The sequence below is a fragment of the Miscanthus floridulus genome, chromosome 17 (assembly GCF_019320115.1).
Source record: "Miscanthus floridulus cultivar M001 chromosome 17, ASM1932011v1, whole genome shotgun sequence".
Taxonomy (NCBI): domain Eukaryota; kingdom Viridiplantae; phylum Streptophyta; class Magnoliopsida; order Poales; family Poaceae; genus Miscanthus; species Miscanthus floridulus.
The window spans coordinates 48,618,920-48,641,602 of record NC_089596.1 but is presented as its reverse complement, the minus strand read 5'-3'; the positions used below and the strand labels follow the sequence as shown (position 1 = coordinate 48,641,602).

At 40.3% G+C, this 22,683-nt stretch overlaps 1 non-coding gene across 1 annotated transcript; it reads right to left on the bottom strand.

Annotated features, from left to right (window-relative positions):
- Positions 1 to 4,750: 4,750 nt before the first annotated feature.
- LOC136519326 (small nucleolar RNA R71) lies at positions 4,751 to 4,857 on the bottom strand. The gene has a single exon (XR_010774877.1). It is a non-coding gene; the product is annotated as a small nucleolar RNA R71 (small nucleolar RNA).
- Between the last annotated feature and the right edge of the window lie 17,826 nt (positions 4,858 to 22,683).

The following is a 22,683-nucleotide window of genomic DNA, read 5'->3' as shown; positions in this document are numbered from 1 at the left end:
TGCCAACAATCCCATAGCTCCTCCCTGTGGATAAAATATAAATAACGATACTCGGTATACTCCCGAGTGAAATGCTACAATGGTATATTATCTGTGCACTTGCGGATACTTTAACATATATAATTTTCTTTGAATTTACAAGTGTCATTAATAATTACCAACCACACATTTTAGGCATCATGCTAGGGATGCCAACTTGGTAAAAAATGATGCTAAGAAATGTCAACAAGCAGCTTACGTCTTCAGGGTTATTGTGGTAAGTCCTGTTGGCTCTCATCCATTGACATACAAGTAGCCACAAAGCATGCTTTTGGTAGGTTGCCTCGAGCACTGCAGGTCAGTGACATGCAAAAAAATAATACAGTGAAACACATTTTTCTATATAAGGAATATGAGAAGCTATTTGAGTTAGAAAATGGTCATACCCATTGATTTACACAAACATCCATCTTCTCCTTCTTCGCTGGGTCATGCACCCCTTCTTTAACGTACCATCTGTACATGCTATTTAAGGAACAAAATAATCAATTTCACTATAACAATAATCAGATGAAAAATAGTGTCACAAGTAATGAACTACAATTACTTATGTTTGTAACACATTGATGAAATTTTGGTACATTTTTCTATCTTTTCTCATAGAGTCAAAGATGGAAATCTTGTCAACTCTCAAATTGATGCTTGCTAAGATGAAGTGATCACTGCATCAGTACATAAAAGATAATAGTGTCAATGTAAACCATCTACCAAATAGCATAAAAAAGATAGTAGTCGATTTTACCCAAAATTGTACGGGGCATCTGTATATTGGAATCTCTGATGAGCTATGAACGCCTTCCTGATATATAATGTAGCTTCATTCCTTGCTTCCCTGTATGAAGCCTTCCTATTTGCCTCTCTCGCCTTGCCCTTGGCACCCTTAAATGCTGGATGATCATTTTGCCACAATAGAGGTCTAGCGTGATGTGCCTCACAAATGAGATTTGGGTCAAGGTATGTGTTCCTCAAGTTCAACTTGGTCGAATCCATCCACTCTTTCCTGCATGAAATAAGGCAAACGGGTGGTTAAAAGGATAGCACAAGCACATAAAACCAAATTTGAGGATGAGTTTAAGAAAACACTACTTACATGCACCATAGGGTAATCTGACTTACATCAAGTCTCTTCTATCAGTATAAAAATTGAATGTCCTCAAAAGATAGAGTCAATGCCGGTGAATTATGCTACTAATGATATATTCGCTACCGGTGTAGAATTTTCAAAACTAAGTTCTACCACTTCCAAATACCACATCTAAAAGACCCTCATGTGTAACAATCTCTTGTTGCATTCTAGGGCAAAATCAGGTAGGAATTCCTTGCCTAGCATGTATTCATAGGGGCACTCTGGACTATTTTGTTCCATCATGTCTTTAACGAATTCAACGCTCGCCAGGGTTTGGCTCAAATAGTGTTGGCCACCAAAGATTGTTCTAGATCCTTCCTTAGCCATGCTAGCCTTGGCATTTCAAGCTAATGAAGGCACCACCTTGCCCTTGATTACAGAAGCGTCCTAGGGGTTCTTTTTGCCAAGAGACCTCCACATCATAGATATGCCAACATCGGGCGGGTTGCTACCCTTCTCAAATTCTCTCACCATCTTAAGAAACATTTGTAGCATCACTGTTTGTGGTTGCAGTGGGTGTGGGGGCACAATCATTTGTGGCTTCGAAGGTGGTGGAGGTGAAGGTGCTGGCATCTTAGTTTGTACCTACGAAAGTAGTGCTAGTTGGGGTGGTGATGGTGGTGGTTCTGGCGCAACAATTCCTCCCTATGAAAGTGGTTCCGATGGGGGTGGGGGTGGCGATGGCAGAGATGGTGGAGCACTGCCCCCTAACACTTGTTATGTTCCTTATTGAGTCTGGTCCTGGCGGAGCGCTGCCCCTAACACTTGGTATGTTCCTTGTTGAGTCTGGTCCTGATGTGCCTCTTCATTGCATGCTTCCTCAAACTCAGGTACTCTCATTCCTATGATGATATCTTCCATGAATTATTCATAGGAGAAGCTAAGATTGGGGTTTGCCTGGACTACTGAAACATCTATGAACGGATCCATCATCTGCTGCTCATATGTCGGTGACAATTGCGCACATGCTTCACCCATGGGGCCTATTTCTGCTTGTTCCTCTACCTGAGGTAATTGTAGCTAACGTGAAGTAGAAGGTGCACCCGATAGGGTGGTTAACAACACCATGTCTCATCATTGCCAAGTAATGAAATAGTCAACAAGATTGCCCAAGACTGTCTCACCATCAAGAGCAGGGATCTCAACTTCATAATCGAGATGATTTGGAGAAACTGAGAGCACTTCAACCTTAGCATAATTGTCCATAAGTACATTGATGTGCATAGTGCACCCTAGATAAGCAGTTTCGCTGGCTACCTTTACCGTCTTCCCCTTCCTGTTGTACATAATGTGCAGAGCACATAGTGTGGGCCTATCAATGGTGTCCATAGGAAAAGTCTCAAGCATGATTGATGCAACACTAGTTGGCACTAGCACTGCAGATGATGTTGGCTCCATGCTAGAAAAACCTTGTGAAGCTTTCAACTAATTAATCTTTTCATTAATATATGCGTTGGCCTTCTTGCAAAGGGTGTCAAAAAGGTCATCCTTATAGCATTGCCTTGTTCTATAGCTACTCGCCTCCTGTGGAAAACCATGCTTAAGTCCCAGCTTGGAGGAGACGCCCCGCACATGGCCAAGGTGTTCCTTGTTGCCTAGGGTGACACTAAGCTCATCCACCTCCCGTCTGGGTTTAACTTCGCCTTGCATTTTCTTTTGAGCAAGTGCCTTTATGGCCTCCACGGCTGCTTCAGTACGTGCATCTAGGATTACTAAATGCCCAATTTCTTTGTCCTTAACTTCCCTAGCTCTAACCTAGTTCAGTGTGCATTCTTCTAAGCCCTCATATTTATATGGAACACCAGCTTCCCTAGCAGCCTCAGCCTCTACTCTCCACTTTCAACCTTCGGGCCATATCCAGCCGAGCCGAGATGGTGAGGGTGAATGTTCTTCTTCATGAGCTCATTGTTCAAGACACTCAAGGCTAAGGCCTCAAATGTGGACTTCTGTTCACAAAACCTTTGCCATTGATCAGGTTTGATCTTCCCAAACTCCTTGAATGGTGGACGACCCTTTAGTCGAAAACTAGTATTTTATTGGGACCTCCAACATCAGAAACTTTTTGCCGCATGTTTCATTGCCAACTTCTTGACAAGCTCTTTTGAATCACGAGGGAAACTAAATGCCCCCATCATCTTCTTCCATATCTTGGTCTTCTCACTAGCGGGCACATCATTCCAATGCTGTATTAAGCAATCCAAAATGTCTTGGACTGCTGCTCCTATTGCGCTTGCAAAGCGGGAGCATATGCCATCAGGTTGTATGGGCTCGCTGATAGGGCTAACCACTTCTACAACAATAGTCTGTCCTTTAGGGAACTTGTTCCAAATTCTTTGCCCTCGCTTTCATTTCTCTCTCTAAGGAGCGGATGATGTAACTATAATCTCTATCTATGTCTGTGATTGCTCTATGTTTTGCCTAGGCATATGGGTAGACACATGCACCTATGGATATAAAAAATAAGGAAAATGCTCACATACTTATGTGAAAAATAAATGTGGTCAACTGATAGCAAGTATAGGCTTTCATCCTCGGTCGGATCGTATTCTGAGTCCTCAAGTTTGGCCCTCAATGCTCTACGGTCAGGCCTAGGACTAGGATTCAAAGCTTCTTCCAATGAGGTCGATGACGTGTCATTGCCATCGTCATTCGACAACCACTCCAACTTATCTGCTTCGTTTGTTGTCGTTTCTTTATCCATCGCTAACGAATGTGGATGAATTTATCTAAGTCATGACATAAGGGTGTATTGTTAGAATTCCCTTTTTATGTAGCAAGCATTCAACATTTAGTAAAACATTTGTAAAACTATACTTCATATCGAAATAGGAACCAATATTAACATTCAAATGAATATGATTACATCTACTGAACCAAAACTAACACATGGCTTGTACACCTGTTAAATATATAAAAGGTGTGTTTTGCAAGCAATAAAAATCAGAAAGTTTACATACTTAATACATTTCTATGCTTCATATCATTTATCCCCAACTCATGCATATAGAAAAAATCAACCTTTTGGTACATTTGTATACACTAAATGTAATCTAGCACTTCTAATATGATAGAAAGAAACAACCTTTTGGGAAAGGTTGGTGGTGATTGATGGCTCCAAGGAAGAAGAGGCACGTGTGCGGTAGGATTGGTTGTGATTCACTAACAACTATCAATCAAAATCAACCAATCAAGAGGAATCTCAACACCAGTTTATGAAGCTATGGCTGAAAAGACTCTACATGAATTCTCTACTCTAAGCACTAAGAACATCCACACTGGACCAACACTCAAAACTAACAACCTTGAGTTCAAGCTCAAGCCAAGCCTCATCAACATGGTGTAAGCTACTTCATTCAGTGGAAAGGCACATGAAGATGCTAGTGCTCATCTTTAGAATTTCCTAGAGATAAGCAGCACAATCACCATAAAGGACGTTGCTCAAGATATCATACTACTCCGCCTCTTTCCACTCTCACTAGTGGGAAAGGCGAAGCAATGGTTCTACACCAACAAAGATAACATCAATACATGGGCAAAATGTTCGAAATCCTTCCTAAAAAAATTCTTCCCTATAGGCAAGACCAATGCCTTAAGAGAAAAGATTTCCAATTTCCAATAGCAGAAGGGAGAGACCATTCTAGAAGCATGGGAACATTTCCAAGAATATGTTTTAGATTGTCCTCATCATGGAATGGAAGATTGGTTGCTCATGCAAAGTTTCTATCATGGATTAACTTAGAAAGCTCATGAACAACTTGGTGCCACTGTTGGAAGATCATTTATGTCACTCACCCTTGGAAAAGCTGAAACTCTTATGGAAAAGAAAGCCACTAATCAAGGCTGGTCCAATGCAACATTCAATCATGCAATAAGAGCGAATGAGTGCTAGAAGAGGTGTGTGCACTGTCAACCAAGATGGACGTACTATTAAATTGGCTCGAATAATGAGACAATTACAAGAGAGATCGTCATGCCATTAAAAATGCTTTCAATGCTCAAAACACATGTGGAGAATATTTGGGGGTTGAATTCCCTGAATATCAAGAGGATGTAAACATCATTGACAACAATTTAGGTTCACAACAACAGAGACAAGGATGGAATCAACAACAATGGTCAACTTACCAAGGTAAGTACCCAAGTAAAAATTAGAATTCTTTTAATCCCAAGCAACCATCCTTAAGAGACTTAATCTTAGAACAAGCTAGGATTAATGAGAATATTTCTAAAAAGCTTACTTTTAATGATAAGGTCCTAGAAAACATAAATACTAAAATGGATAGTTTTTCTTCTGCCATAAAAGACCAACTTAGCTATAATAAAAAGATAGAATCTCAATTAGCCCAGTTGGTCGCTGCTCTGCCTTTTGCTACTAAACTTGAAAAGGTCAACGCTATAACCACAAGAGGTGGCAAGTCTACTCATGATCCACCATATCCGAGAAGGGCAAGTAAGATACTGGCAGCAATACAGGAGGAGAAGAAGGACGATGAAGTTGAAGAAGTTGATCCACAAGAGCAAGAATTACAACAAGATTTTCATGACACTACGTTCCTGCCGTTTCCATGCAGAAATCAAAAAGCCAAAATGGATGAGCAATTTGGTAAGTTTGTAGAGGTAATTCAAAAGTTATATATCAATATTCCTATGCGAAGTATCTCCGAGACATCCTCAACAACAAAAGACCACTGCCCACCACTGAAGTAATCAAGTTAATGGAGGAGTGTAGTGTGACCATCCTAAATACATCACCTATCAAGAAGAAGGATCCGGGGTGTCCTAGTATCGATTGTTCCATCGAAAGCCAGAACTTTGAGAACGTGTTATGCGATGTGGGAGCAAGCTTTAGTGTCATGCCCAAGAAGGTCTTTGACAAGCTCAACTATTCAATGCTCTCACAAACGTCGATGTGTTTGCAACTAGCCGACCAATCGGCCTACTACCCTATAGGAATCGCCAAGAATATTCTGGTAAAAATATGAAATTTCTTTGTTCCTATGGATTTTGTAGTACCTGACATGCAGGAGGACATGAAGACATCTCTCATTCTTGGGAGACCCTTCCTGAGCACTATAAATGCGCACATTGATGTCGGAGTTGGAGAAATCAAATTCCATATCAACGGCAAGGAAGAGCGATTCGCCTTCAAGCCAAGACCAGAACAATGCTCTAATTTGGAATGGTGTAAGAAACAAGTTCATCCGTCAAGGTCTCCATCTCTGGGACCGAAGGACACACCTGAAGAATAAACGTGAATAGAGAAGTCTAGTTCGGTGGACTTAAAATGCCGAACCCTCGCCGGGAGGTAACTCGGTAGTTACCCATAATCATTTTTCGCATTATACTTTACTTCGACATATTTACTTTTCAACACCTGCATTATAAAATAAAAATTCTCATCATGGCATTATAAAAATTCGAGCCCCAAATAAATAATTTTTACAAGCGTAAAAACCCTGTAAAGAAATATTTACTGTGGAGGCATAAAATTTTTAAAATGCCATCATTCATTTTCTTATATTTCATAGTTTCCTAAAATATTTTTTATTGCATACATATATACTTATTTATACAGTAGAAATACAAACACTTGGGACCCACTCAACCACCACCTATCACTTCCATCACCTCCATATCTCCACTTTCACCTTTGTATCCTCCACTATCGCTCTCCACCGGCCATATCCACCGAGAGAGAACCAACGGGCACCAACATTTGCTTAAGCACGAAGCAAAGAGGGATCAAGAAAATGGAGAGGCCATTTGGCCATGAGGAGGGGCCGGCCAGCCCCACCACTTGGCTGGCCAGCCTGCTGCTGCGCCACCTATAAATCCAACTCCTCCCGCTTGCTCTCGGCCTCACACACAACTGCAATTCACACTCCTAAGTCCAAAATTCCAGAAGCCACTTTCACAGTTTAAAATTCTCTTGGTAGAAGTAATTTTGTAGTGGGAGAAAAGGGTAAGAAAATTGAGAGGGAAAGTGTTGCTAAAATCTTGAGTAAGAGAGAGAGAGAGGTGCTGCTAAAATTTGAGCAAAAAAGAGAGGGTTTGAGAGTGGTAGTGATGTCCAAATCAAGAGAGAAAACTAAACAGAATTAGGGTGGAAGTCGTGCCAAAATATTGATTAGAATATTTATCTTGGACGACTAACCCTCTAGATGACTGACTTTGGATGGCTAACTGCTAACATTTTTATTTTCCTAATCCCATTCCATGAGTTGTGTTGTCTTTTGTCTATTTTGCAAGAAAATGAGGAAAATCGTCGGAAAGCTCAAGCGTGCGGTGTCGTTTCGCTTAGCGAGAAGTTCATCGTCCTAGGCAAGCACTGACATGGAGGTCGATCCTCCATCTCTCTCTATCGGAGTGTCATCCTGTTCAGCCCCCACGGAGAGAAATGTCCTCTTGCAAGAGAAACAACTCAAGTTCCAGGGCGATATGGAGAAGGACATCTACAAGAAGCTAAAGACCCGGAGGTTTGTCCTCACTCCCGCTTACGATCCAGCTCTACTACAAGCCACAGGTATGAACACTGAGTTTGAACTCATTTTTAGGGCAATAGGATGGGAAGATGTTTGGGAAATTAATGAGCCAGGGTCTAAGCTTTTGACTACTGAATTTCTATGCACCTTGAAACCCACTGATTCGGAAGTATCATTTAGACTTTTCGGAAAAGATTTTTCTATCCCATGGAAACAGTTTAGTGAACTTCTAGGATTTCATGCACAATGTGTGATTGATGTGGACACTGCTATATAAGACTTTGATAGAATGAAATTTTGGAGGAATATCTAAGGAACTTACTTGCTACCATCCCCACACAAATGAAATTCATCACCCTACTTTGCGATTCATGCACAAATGGTTAGGATTTTCTCTTTTTCCTAGACACAATTTTCGCACTATTAGGAATGATGAACTTAAACTGCTCTATGCCATGGTCAAAAGAAGAAAGGTTTCACTAGTCCAGTTTATGATGAAACAATGGAAAGAAATTCCTAATCTTAAGGGAGATGTTGGGTGTACTTTGGTCACCCACATAGCTAGAAATTTGGGTCTTTTAGAAAATGCTTATGTTGCTTACATCGATGACATTCCCCATTGGCTTATCGATAATGAATATTATAACCAAGCACACATATTAAAAAAGGGTAAAAACAGGAAGCTTGTCATGATGTATATGGACTATACAAATGAAATCATGTTACCAGACCAAAGCCTTGGTCTTTATGTGGTGTAGTCTTTTGTTTTTGATTTGCAGGTGAAGGAAGCAGTGCCTCATCAGAGCACCTCTACGAGACTCACACGCAACCCATAGACCAAGTACCATGGCGATGATCTGGCTCTTGAGGGACTGGCCTTCACCAGCTATGCAGGTTGGGACCAGCCGGGTTCTTCCCACATGCACCAGCCCGAGCATGCTTGGTGGGAATCTTCTCACATGCACCATCTTGGGCATGCTGGTTGGGAGCAGCCCGCTCCTCAGCACGCTGAGAACTCCTGGCATCAGGGCTCAAGTGAGCATTGGCAAGATGGCAACTTCGACTACTATCAGCAGCAGCAATATGAAGAAGTCTCGAGTGGCCATTAGGGAAGACATATGTCCTTCTCTAGCCATGGCTACCATGACTAGCAGATGCAGCATTCCCGCTTCGACAATAGGCTGATGACCATCGAAGAGACATAGTAGGACATCCAGAACACACTTCACCAGCACACCAAGTGGTAAGCGGAGGCAGGAGAACGCCTCGCCGCCATTCAACAACACCAGGAGCAGGCGAACGAGAATTGGCATTACCTATTCTAGGGTCTCAACATCGACCCGCCTTTCTCAGACATCGCAACAACACCCAGCTTGGGGGAGGAGCCCCTATTTATCGAAGGTAAGTTTTCTTTTCCTAGCATTTTATTATTTTCTTTAGTTTATTTTTTGAGTTTGATATGTAGTTAAAAAAATGCATAACCAAAAACAAAATAAAAATTTATCTTATATAAATATATTATTATAGTGTGATCTAAAAAATGAAAACTAAATAAAAATAGTGTGTATATAGTTTAAGTTTAATTAAGTTTGTTTTATTTGCCTTTCTTGTTTTTAAGAGCTAGATAATTAAAAAGAACTTGAAGATGATCTCACATGATGGAAATGATGAATAGTTGCTCTGTTATAATTCCTTTCAAGTACCTAGTTTTTAGCCTTGAATTATCCTGAGTTTTAGATGAAATTGATTTGACATGAGAATTTGCTCTGAACTTGAAACTTGTGGGTAGCATTTGCTTGACCTAAGTCTAGGAAATTGACGAATATGATATGAGAAGGTCTAAGCTGCTATTTATCTTGTTCCAAGTGACACTTGAATTCCGGAGATTTATCTTTTGAAAAACATAAAAATACAACATGATGAGATCTTATATGACAAAGCTTGAATTCCTACCAGAGCCAAATATAATATTTAGACTAGGAAAACTTCCACTCATATATGATGCTTGCATTGCATTGAGTTTGGTCAAGCTTTGTTGATGCCTTATGAGAGTTTTGTCATGCTCTTAAAATCAAGATCACGTACACACCACCCACATATGCACTACTCCTACACTGGGGGTAGGCACAAAACATGCATTCCATCTAGATCCACACAAAAATTTTCTACCCCTACACTAGGAGAAACTCCAAAAACATGCTTGATAGGTTTTCCACCAAATAAATGCTCAAAGTTCTTATTGCTATCTATCAAAAGTTTTGTTGCAGAAAAGAGGCATGGGCTATGCAAGAGTTATTCATAAAGAAAAGAAGAAGAGAGAAAGAAAAAGAATTAAAAAATGGATAAGTGTCAGAGATATTTAAAACAATGGGTACTTAGATGCCCGCCTGAAAAAAGTGAGACGAATAAGATAGCCTATGTTTTATTGCAATTGTTTCCAAAGTTCCAAAGGAGAGATATGTTTTCAAGGAGCATAGTAGAATTAGGCTAGCCACTATATTTATATCCACCATATTCCACACGCATGCACATCTTGATTTGATCGTATGACTCAGCTCTCTTTGGATCCATTGTTTGACTTTACAATATATGTATTGCAAGTATGCTCTCTCATACAATTACCACTCCTATGAGCTCCATATAAGCCTTAGTTGTAGGAGAAGAAAAGGCATAACATCACTATTGCCTTGGTAAGGATCCACAAATACCACATATATGAGAGACTTGAGATTGTCATACAATGGAATTTCTGAGTTTTATTTTGAAAACTTGTAAAAACTTTAGAACAATGGTTGAACAAAGAACTTGAGACATAGTGCTTGAATTGAGCATTCTATCTTTTAATTGCTCAAGACCCAAGTAAAGGCTCAAACGCCCTATGGTTGAAGGTAATATGGGTAAGTTTGAAAGATAGATCGATAGATTTTAATTTGGAGGAGAATTCTTTGTTGAACGCATGTGTACTTTTGAGGAGTGAAAACATCACAACAACTTTTGATCCATTGTTAAGTTTAGCTTTACTCAGGGACGAGCAAAGGTTAAGCTTGGGGGAGTTTGTTGACGGTAGTTATCATCCATCATAAACCATCAACATAACTTGAATAAATGCATAAAAAGGATCACCAATGTAGACTTAGGGGTTTAAACAAACAATTTCTATGAGTTTTGGTGAATCTGTGTTTTTAGCAGGGTTATTCTAGAAAACTGGCAAGGGGGATCAAAATGTTTAATAAAATCGCGCATATCCGTGGCAAAAACTACTCTAGAAGGTTCCAGAGGCCACCAAAAGGCATTCCCCTGAGGTAGACCTCGAGGGGATGATAGGTGGGGCTGGTCGGCCCCACCTATAGGCCGGTCGGCCCCTGATTCCACATGTCAGCCTCTGCTTCGACGTCGGTTCCTGCACCACCTCCTAGATTGCATCTACACCGTTTATTCAAGTTAGTTTGATCCAAGGGCTTAGGATTGAGGCTATGGCCTATATGACCAGCCCCTGCCCCCCTCTATAGCACATTGCCATAAGTCAAGATCATATCAGAAATTAGGGTTTCTAGAGAAAAGAGAATAGAGCTCCAATTCTTCAAGTTCTAGTATAGGCTAGCTAGTAAGGTTCAAGTAGAGTGTGGGCTATTGCTCCGGATTGTAGATCCACCGTCTGGAGACTGGTACAGCCATTGTATCTCTTTATTTATGACTTTGTGCTACTTCAATATTATGTTGCTATTTATTATGTTCCAAGTTTGCTCTAGTTATATGCTTTATATAGTTGTGATTGATAATGAGTTTATGCATATGTTCGCAAAGCACTTAGCCCATGACGCACATGGGTTAAGTGGTCGACATTATGTAAGCAAGGTGCTTATATATTGTTTACCTGTGGATGCATTCTACACTCTAGGTCATATGGTAGATTTTGGATGTGAGACTCCCATTGAGTCCTTTATAGTCCACTCCCCATTTGTAGAGCAAGTAGAACACGGTTGCGAAGGGAGACAAGCTCTATTCTTGATCTTCCTTAGTAATGTTCCTTATGCATAGATCCAGAGTTAATTATGCTATAAATGAGAGTGTATATACTTAGGTGTACAAAAGACCTAGTAAATAAGGAATTACTTAGGAATCTTTTGCTCTTACCAAATCTCCTGCCTAGCTATACTACATTTTATGAGTCTCTATTTCTATCTCTAGAATTACTATCAATGCTTCACACTTATCATTTGTTTATCATTTGACTTACCCCTACCATAGCATGAGAGTGGTTTTATCATAGGTATATATATTTGTCAATATCTCTATGCCAACAATCCCATAGCTCCTCCCTGTGGATAAAATATAAATAACGATACTCGGTATACTCCCGAGTGAAATGCTACAATGGTATATTATCTGTGCACTTGCGGATACTTTAACATATATAATTTTCTTTGAATTTACAAGTGTCATTAATAATTACCAACCACACATTTTAGGCATCATGCTAGGGATGCCAACTTGGTAAAAAATGATGCTAAGAAATGTCAACAAGCAGCTTACGTCTTCAGGGTTATTGTGGTAAGTCCTGTTGGCTCTCATCCATTGACATACAAGTAGCCACAAAGCATGCTTTTGGTAGGTTGCCTCGAGCACTGCAGGTCAGTGACATGCAAAAAAATAATACAGTGAAACACATTTTTCTATATAAGGAATATGAGAAGCTATTTGAGTTAGAAAATGGTCATACCCATTGATTTACACAAACATCCATCTTCTCCTTCTTCGCTGGGTCATGCACCCCTTCTTTAACGTACCATCTGTACATGCTATTTAAGGAACAAAATAATCAATTTCACTATAACAATAATCAGATGAAAAATAGTGTCACAAGTAATGAACTACAATTACTTATGTTTGTAACACATTGATGAAATTTTGGTACATTTTTCTATCTTTTCTCATAGAGTCAAAGATGGAAATCTTGTCAACTCTCAAATTGATGCTTGCTAAGATGAAGTGATCACTGCATCAGTACATAAAAGATAATAGTGTCAATGTAAACCATCTACCAAATAGCATAAAAAAGATAGTAGTCGATTTTACCCAAAATTGTACGGGGCATCTGTATATTGGAATCTCTGATGAGCTATGAACGCCTTCCTGATATATAATGTAGCTTCATTCCTTGCTTCCCTGTATGAAGCCTTCCTATTTGCCTCTCTCGCCTTGCCCTTGGCACCCTTAAATGCTGGATGATCATTTTGCCACAATAGAGGTCTAGCGTGATGTGCCTCACAAATGAGATTTGGGTCAAGGTATGTGTTCCTCAAGTTCAACTTGGTCGAATCCATCCACTCTTTCCTGCATGAAATAAGGCAAACGGGTGGTTAAAAGGATAGCACAAGCACATAAAACCAAATTTGAGGATGAGTTTAAGAAAACACTACTTACATGCACCATAGGGTAATCTGACTTACATCAAGTCTCTTCTATCAGTATAAAAATTGAATGTCCTCAAAAGATAGAGTCAATGCCGGTGAATTATGCTACTAATGATATATTCGCTACCGGTGTAGAATTTTCAAAACTAAGTTCTACCACTTCCAAATACCACATCTAAAAGACCCTCATGTGTAACAATCTCTTGTTGCATTCTAGGGCAAAATCAGGTAGGAATTCCTTGCCTAGCATGTATTCATAGGGGCACTCTGGACTATTTTGTTCCATCATGTCTTTAACGAATTCAACGCTCGCCAGGGTTTGGCTCAAATAGTGTTGGCCACCAAAGATTGTTCTAGATCCTTCCTTAGCCATGCTAGCCTTGGCATTTCAAGCTAATGAAGGCACCACCTTGCCCTTGATTACAGAAGCGTCCTAGGGGTTCTTTTTGCCAAGAGACCTCCACATCATAGATATGCCAACATCGGGCGGGTTGCTACCCTTCTCAAATTCTCTCACCATCTTAAGAAACATTTGTAGCATCACTGTTTGTGGTTGCAGTGGGTGTGGGGGCACAATCATTTGTGGCTTCGAAGGTGGTGGAGGTGAAGGTGCTGGCATCTTAGTTTGTACCTACGAAAGTAGTGCTAGTTGGGGTGGTGATGGTGGTGGTTCTGGCGCAACAATTCCTCCCTATGAAAGTGGTTCCGATGGGGGTGGGGGTGGCGATGGCAGAGATGGTGGAGCACTGCCCCCTAACACTTGTTATGTTCCTTATTGAGTCTGGTCCTGGCGGAGCGCTGCCCCTAACACTTGGTATGTTCCTTGTTGAGTCTGGTCCTGATGTGCCTCTTCATTGCATGCTTCCTCAAACTCAGGTACTCTCATTCCTATGATGATATCTTCCATGAATTATTCATAGGAGAAGCTAAGATTGGGGTTTGCCTGGACTACTGAAACATCTATGAACGGATCCATCATCTGCTGCTCATATGTCGGTGACAATTGCGCACATGCTTCACCCATGGGGCCTATTTCTGCTTGTTCCTCTACCTGAGGTAATTGTAGCTAACGTGAAGTAGAAGGTGCACCCGATAGGGTGGTTAACAACACCATGTCTCATCATTGCCAAGTAATGAAATAGTCAACAAGATTGCCCAAGACTGTCTCACCATCAAGAGCAGGGATCTCAACTTCATAATCGAGATGATTTGGAGAAACTGAGAGCACTTCAACCTTAGCATAATTGTCCATAAGTACATTGATGTGCATAGTGCACCCTAGATAAGCAGTTTCGCTGGCTACCTTTACCGTCTTCCCCTTCCTGTTGTACATAATGTGCAGAGCACATAGTGTGGGCCTATCAATGGTGTCCATAGGAAAAGTCTCAAGCATGATTGATGCAACACTAGTTGGCACTAGCACTGCAGATGATGTTGGCTCCATGCTAGAAAAACCTTGTGAAGCTTTCAACTAATTAATCTTTTCATTAATATATGCGTTGGCCTTCTTGCAAAGGGTGTCAAAAAGGTCATCCTTATAGCATTGCCTTGTTCTATAGCTACTCGCCTCCTGTGGAAAACCATGCTTAAGTCCCAGCTTGGAGGAGACGCCCCGCACATGGCCAAGGTGTTCCTTGTTGCCTAGGGTGACACTAAGCTCATCCACCTCCCGTCTGGGTTTAACTTCGCCTTGCATTTTCTTTTGAGCAAGTGCCTTTATGGCCTCCACGGCTGCTTCAGTACGTGCATCTAGGATTACTAAATGCCCAATTTCTTTGTCCTTAACTTCCCTAGCTCTAACCTAGTTCAGTGTGCATTCTTCTAAGCCCTCATATTTATATGGAACACCAGCTTCCCTAGCAGCCTCAGCCTCTACTCTCCACTTTCAACCTTCGGGCCATATCCAGCCGAGCCGAGATGGTGAGGGTGAATGTTCTTCTTCATGAGCTCATTGTTCAAGACACTCAAGGCTAAGGCCTCAAATGTGGACTTCTGTTCACAAAACCTTTGCCATTGATCAGGTTTGATCTTCCCAAACTCCTTGAATGGTGGACGACCCTTTAGTCGAAAACTAGTATTTTATTGGGACCTCCAACATCAGAAACTTTTTGCCGCATGTTTCATTGCCAACTTCTTGACAAGCTCTTTTGAATCACGAGGGAAACTAAATGCCCCCATCATCTTCTTCCATATCTTGGTCTTCTCACTAGCGGGCACATCATTCCAATGCTGTATTAAGCAATCCAAAATGTCTTGGACTGCTGCTCCTATTGCGCTTGCAAAGCGGGAGCATATGCCATCAGGTTGTATGGGCTCGCTGATAGGGCTAACCACTTCTACAACAATAGTCTGTCCTTTAGGGAACTTGTTCCAAATTCTTTGCCCTCGCTTTCATTTCTCTCTCTAAGGAGCGGATGATGTAACTATAATCTCTATCTATGTCTGTGATTGCTCTATGTTTTGCCTAGGCATATGGGTAGACACATGCACCTATGGATATAAAAAATAAGGAAAATGCTCACATACTTATGTGAAAAATAAATGTGGTCAACTGATAGCAAGTATAGGCTTTCATCCTCGGTCGGATCGTATTCTGAGTCCTCAAGTTTGGCCCTCAATGCTCTACGGTCAGGCCTAGGACTAGGATTCAAAGCTTCTTCCAATGAGGTCGATGACGTGTCATTGCCATCGTCATTCGACAACCACTCCAACTTATCTGCTTCGTTTGTTGTCGTTTCTTTATCCATCGCTAACGAATGTGGATGAATTTATCTAAGTCATGACATAAGGGTGTATTGTTAGAATTCCCTTTTTATGTAGCAAGCATTCAACATTTAGTAAAACATTTGTAAAACTATACTTCATATCGAAATAGGAACCAATATTAACATTCAAATGAATATGATTACATCTACTGAACCAAAACTAACACATGGCTTGTACACCTGTTAAATATATAAAAGGTGTGTTTTGCAAGCAATAAAAATCAGAAAGTTTACATACTTAATACATTTCTATGCTTCATATCATTTATCCCCAACTCATGCATATAGAAAAAATCAACCTTTTGGTACATTTGTATACACTAAATGTAATCTAGCACTTCTAATATGATAGAAAGAAACAACCTTTTGGGAAAGGTTGGTGGTGATTGATGGCTCCAAGGAAGAAGAGGCACGTGTGCGGTTGCGGTCCAGCCAAGGCATGCATGGTCGTGGTCCAGCCAAGGCGCGCTATCACCGAAGTGGACAAAGACGGGGAAGCGTCGGGCAAGACGACACCGAGAAAGCTCCCGTGCAGTAGCAGACCACCGATGGTGGGGAAGAGGACATGGGAGTGCCAGCTGCATGAAAGGAGATGGGGGAGTGCTGGCTGCACTAAAGGAGATGGGGGAGCACCGGGCGAAGGAGGATGGCGAGGTGGCTCAGGAGGCAGAGGTAGCGAGGTTGTTCGGTGGGCGGAGGCCGGTGAGGTGGTTCGAGAGGAGGAGGCAAACCACTGGAGACCTCTAGCGATGGGTCTTCATCATCCACGAGGCGGTGAGGAGGCATGGGAGGCGAAGGCAGACCACCGGGGAAGATGAACAGGCGCCAAGGATAAATTTGGCAGCGCTTCGCTGCAATTTTGAACAAGCGTGCCAGGGACTTAGAAAATTTTCACCCAAGCACGCATATATAGGGCAAGCATCTTCAGCGGTAGTTTTCTTAAGTCAGTCGCCACTGAAGATGATCTTCGGAGGCGGCTGACATAAGTAACCGCCACTAAAGATCATTTTTAGGGGTGGCTGACGTAAGTAAGTGCTCCTAAAAATACATACCCGGGGCGGCCGAGGAATTTTGTCCGTCGCGTTCAAACTTTGGATAGTCGGACCGTCCTACCAAGTTACACTAAGAAATACCGCTGCTCCCATTGTCTGGCCTGTTGACGTAATGCTTGGCCAGACAGTCCTATGATCCATTTCGAAAACTTTAGCATACTTTGGACAAATTTGCCCCCGTTCGCTAGTGGATAAGGACATGTTGTCCCTGTTGCCCTTCACGCTCGTTGTTAGTCACCATTGTCGCCGCCTGGTGCTCCAAATCTCTCGGGCTAGCCTCCTAGGCCTACCCACATCGTTCCTCTCCCCCCACCCACCCCATCCCCAGCCCCCACCATTCGTCCACCCCCAACCCACCCCACCCCACCGTCCTCCCCCTCATTTCCTCGGCATGTCAGCAAGCCTCCTCCATGTGCTTCTCCAAGCCTCCTCCACACCCTAGTAAGCTAGATCTAGTACGTATTTGTTTCTCTCATTAATATTAACTTCTTGGATTTATCTAATGGATATAGTTTCCTTGATATAAACTAGTTTATTAATTATCTCATACAATAATATTTCTTGTATAATAATATATGTAGATGTAGATTTAGATATTATCTAAATAATAATGGAGTTCGATAATTAAACCAAATTTTAGGAGTTTTCTTTTTATTATTTTGCATAATTGTATAGATATGTTCTTTAAATTGTTTTAAATGGGTGAATTTGGAGTAATAATGTGTGTTACTTTAAATCATTTTTCATAATTAAATGGTTGAATTTATTGCTGCAAACTAGTTCATTAGTTAACCAATGAAGTGAGCACATATATGTCTCTTTGCTAGTGACGTGTTTCTTACTACTTATTTTTATCTGCAACTAACAAATGACTTTGAATTTTTCTTTCTAATCCAATCTAATATATTTGATAGCTTAGCAAGCTATGACATGGTATGTTGTGCAATGTGGTCAGACCCCTAGTGTCTACTCCAACTAGCATGATGCACATGCTGAAGTGGATCAGTTCAAGGGAGCTTGCCATAAAAGTTACAAGTCATAACAAGAAGCTTATGTAGCCTTCTATGGTCGTCAGGATGTTGTCAGACCACCACCACCACCACTTGAGCCTGTAGCACCTGATAAAAAGATGAGGCAGAGTGCATTTGATGTCCTACATGTAGGGATGAAAATAGATTAGATATGGATGGATATCACCGATATTACATTTGTTTTCATATTTCTGTCCGGATTCGGATTCGAATACGGATAGTGTCAACTATGTCGGATAGGATATGATTGGATATCGACATCATAAATATGCGATTTGAGTATTCAGATACGGATACGGTATCGGATGTTGGATATCCGGACTCGGATACGGACAGATCTCAACTCCTCTAAACGGATTTGGTTTCGAATACGATCGGAAAATATCCGTACCATTTTCATCCCTACCTACATGTCATTATCTTAGCTCAAGCTTTAGTCATTTCTTTTTTAGTTTGGATAATTTGGAAGTTAATGTAATGTTAGTTATTAGCATTGCTTGTATGTACAACTCCTGGTACTAGACTTGGTGGTGCTATGCTTACAACTTCATGCAAGAGGTAACTACAACTATTTGGATGCAGCCAACAAAGCAAACTTGCTTGCAATTGTACTAAGTCTAATCTCAGTGTTAGTCCTTGTACCTAGAGTAATCTCAGAGTTATGTCTAATCTAGTGGCAGCGACTGTCCCTTGTCTCTTGATATTTCGTGGTTGGTGTAGAATCATGCTATGGGTGCATACGACTGAGTCTATAGCCACAATGCCATAGCTGTGTACATACTTGTACATATTGTGCACAGAATGTTTGCCTCTAACATGAAGTCGTCTACTAGTAATGACAAACATGATGAGGTTGTGGGGCACACCATAGTGTCTTGGGTGGTATTCCTATTTGTATAAGATCTATAGACACATAAATTGTACACTCTAGTGGCAGCGAGTGTCCCTTGGCTATTGATATTTCATGTGCGAGACATAGGGCTGGCCAGACAACACTACTATAGTCCGGCCTTGTCAATTATAAGATGGCCGGACTATCCTACCATGGGCATAATAAGTTTGGCAATTATTCATCGATCGTGGTTGGTTGGTCTATGGTTAAACTTGTTACTTTGTACTATTAGGACCAAAACCAATACCTACACACCTTTTTCCATGAATGTTTAATCACCAAACACGCAAAACACAAAACTCTCGCTGCACCATAATCAATGCAACTCTCGATTTATTAAAATGTCAAATGCTTTGAACTATGAGCAAACATACATGAAAGGTTACTAACATTTATGATACGAGGTAGTTACCATCAATTTAATCACATGATATATGTTCATAATAAATTTATTTGGAAACATAAATGTACAAGGTAGTTACCATTAAATGAAGAACATAATATATTTTCGTAACAGTTTTTTTGGAAACATAAATGGTTGATCAATCTTGAGAAATATTGAGTAGCATGAATAGTAGCCATGGTTTAGGTACACACTACTTATAGAGAAATAGGGCTAGGGAGATGGAAAGCGTTTGACCATATAGTGGGCATGATTTTGAAGTAGTCATGTGACGGAGAGTATTAGGATGCGTAGTGGGGAGGGAGTTCATGCAGGATCATGCTAAGGGTGCATAAGACTGAGTCTATAGCCCACAATGCCATAGCAGTGTACGTGCTTGTACGTATCACGCACGGAATGTTCACCTCTAACATGAAGTCGTGTGCTAGTAACGACAAACACGATAAGGTTGCGGGGCACACCATAGTGTCTTAGGTGGTATTCCTATTTGTATAAGATCTATAGACACAAATTTTACACTATAGTGGTAGCGAGTGTCCCTTGGCTCTTGATATTTCATGTGCCAGACATAGGGCTGGCCGGACAACACTACTATAGTTTGGCCTTGTCATTTATAAGTTTGCCAGACTATCCTACCATGGGCATAATGAGTTTGGCAACTATTCATCGATCGTGGTTGGTTGGTCTATGGTTAAACATGTTACTTTGTACTATTAGGACCAAAACCAATACCTACACACCTTTTCCATGAATGTTTAGTCACCAAACATGTGAAACACAAAACTCTCGCTGCACCATTATCAATGCAACTCTCGATTTATTAAAATGTCAAATGCTTTGAACTATGAGCAAACATACATGAAAGGTTACTAACATTTATGATACGAGGTAGTTACCATCAATTCAATCATTTGATATATGTTCATAATATATTTATTTTGAAACATAATTGTACAAGGTAGTTACCTTTAAATGAAGAACATAATATATTTTCATAATATTTTTTTGGAAACATAAATGGTTGATCAATCTTGAGAAATATTGAGTAGCATGAATAGTAGCCATGGTTTAGATAGACATTACTTATAGACAAACAGGGCTAGGGAGATGGAAAGCGTTTAACCGTATAGTCAGCGTGACTTTGATGTAGTCATGTGACGGAGAGTATTGGGATGTGTAGTGGGGAGGGAGTTCATGTAGGATCTTGCTATGGGTGCATAAGACTGAGTCTATAGTCCATAATGCCATAGCTGTGTAAGTGCTTGTACACATCATGCACGGAATGTTTGCCTCTAACATGAAGTCGTGTGCTAGTAATGACAAACATGATACGGTTGCAGGGCACACCATAGTGCCTTGGGTGGTATTTCTATTTGTATAAGATCTATAGACACACAAATTTGTACACTCTAGTGGCAGCGAGTGTCCCTTGGCTCTTGATATTTCATGTGCAAGACATAGGGCTGGCCAAACAACACCACTATAGTCTGGCCCTCTCATTTATAAGGTGGCCGGACTGTCCTTTCATGGGCATAAGAAGTTAGAGTACTCCTAAGGCATGGTTGGGCCTTCTCCATTTTTTGATGGCCGAACTATCCTGTTATGGCAGAAAAGATTGTTAGGCATATAACACATTTGGTCACGAAGTCTAAATTGAAAATATAGATTGTTACGAAAACAATGGCGAAAAACTCAAATGTGATCATATGTTACTTGCAACAAGCACAACTAGCAAGAATGAAAAGGTTATAGTCGATCCATAATTAGTCATACATAATGGTTCTCATAAGTAAAAGCCAAATATCAAGTCTCATAGGCAAAAGCGAAATAACAAGTCTTCCTCATCAAAAGTTATCTTAACATCCGTACTTCCATCTCACCCCATAACTCTCACATCATCTCCTATCTATCTATAGTGACTGTGCATCCAAGGGACCATCCGAAGCACCTGCTGTCAATGAAGGAATAGGAGGGTCAGTGATATTCTCTTTGACATTGGCATCGACGGGATCATGAACCTCATGGGTAGTCTCATCTGAAGGAGCAACAATAGTTTAACATTTATGATATAAAATATTTGTCATTAAATTTATCAGATAATATATCTTGATAATAAATTCATTTGCAAACATAAATAGTAATGAACTATAAATTTGGTCAATGTTGAGCAATTTTGACTGACATGAATCACATAATTGCACATTTGATATGAAATAGTCTCACCTATAGCACCTGCTGCCGAAGAAGGCCTAGGAGTGTCGGTGATGTTCTTTATGTGACTGGCATTGCTGGCATCATGAACCTTCTCACTCGTCTCATCTAAAGGAGCAACAATAGTTTAACATTTATGATACAAAATATTTTCCATTAAATTTATCAGATAATATATCTTGATAATAAATTCATTTGCAAACATAAATAGTAACGAACTATAAATTTGGTCAATCTTGAGCAATTTTGACCGACACAAATCCCATAATTGCACATTTGATACGAAATAGTCTCACCTATAGCACCTGGTGCCAAAGAAGGCCTAGGAGTGTCGGTGATGTTCTCTATGTGACTGGCGTCGTCGACATCATAAACCTTGTTAGTCATCTCATCTGAAGGAGGAACAATAGTTTAACATTTATGATACAAAATATTTGCCATTAAATTTATCAGATAATATATCTTGATAATAAATTCATTTGCAAACATAAATAGTAATGAACTATAAATTTGTTCAATATTGAGCAATTTTGACTAACACGAATCCCATAATTGCACATTTGATACCAAATAGTCTCACCTGTAGCACCTGCTGCCGAAGAAGGCCTAGGAGTGTCGATGATGTTGTCTATGTGACTGGCATCGCTGGCATCATGAACCTTGTCACTCGTCTCATCTGAAGGAGCAACAATAGTTTAACATTTATGATACAAAATATTTGCCATTAAATTAATCAGATAATATATCTTGATAATAATTTCATTTGCAAACATAAATAGTAATGAACTACAAATTTGGTCAATCTTGAGCAATTTTGACTGACACGAATCCCATAATTGCACATTTGATACCAAATAGTCTCACCTATAGCACCTGCTGCCGAAGAAGGCCTAGGAGTGTCGGTGATGTTCTCTATGTGACTGGCGTCACCGACATCATGAACCTTGTCACTCGTCTCATCTAAAGGAGGAACAATAGTTTAACAATTTATGATACAAAATAGTTACCATTAAATTAATTAGATAATATATCTTGATAATAAATTCATTTGGAAACATAATAGTCTCACTTGAAGGAGATGATGCCGAAGAAGGCATAAGAGGGATGATGATGTTCTCTCTGAGATTGGCGTCGATGTAATTTATGATACAAAATATTTGCCATGAAATTTATCAGATAATATATTTTCATAATATATATATTTGAAGACAAAAATGGTAACACTATGAACTATAAATTTGATTTCACCTATAGGAGGAACAATAGTC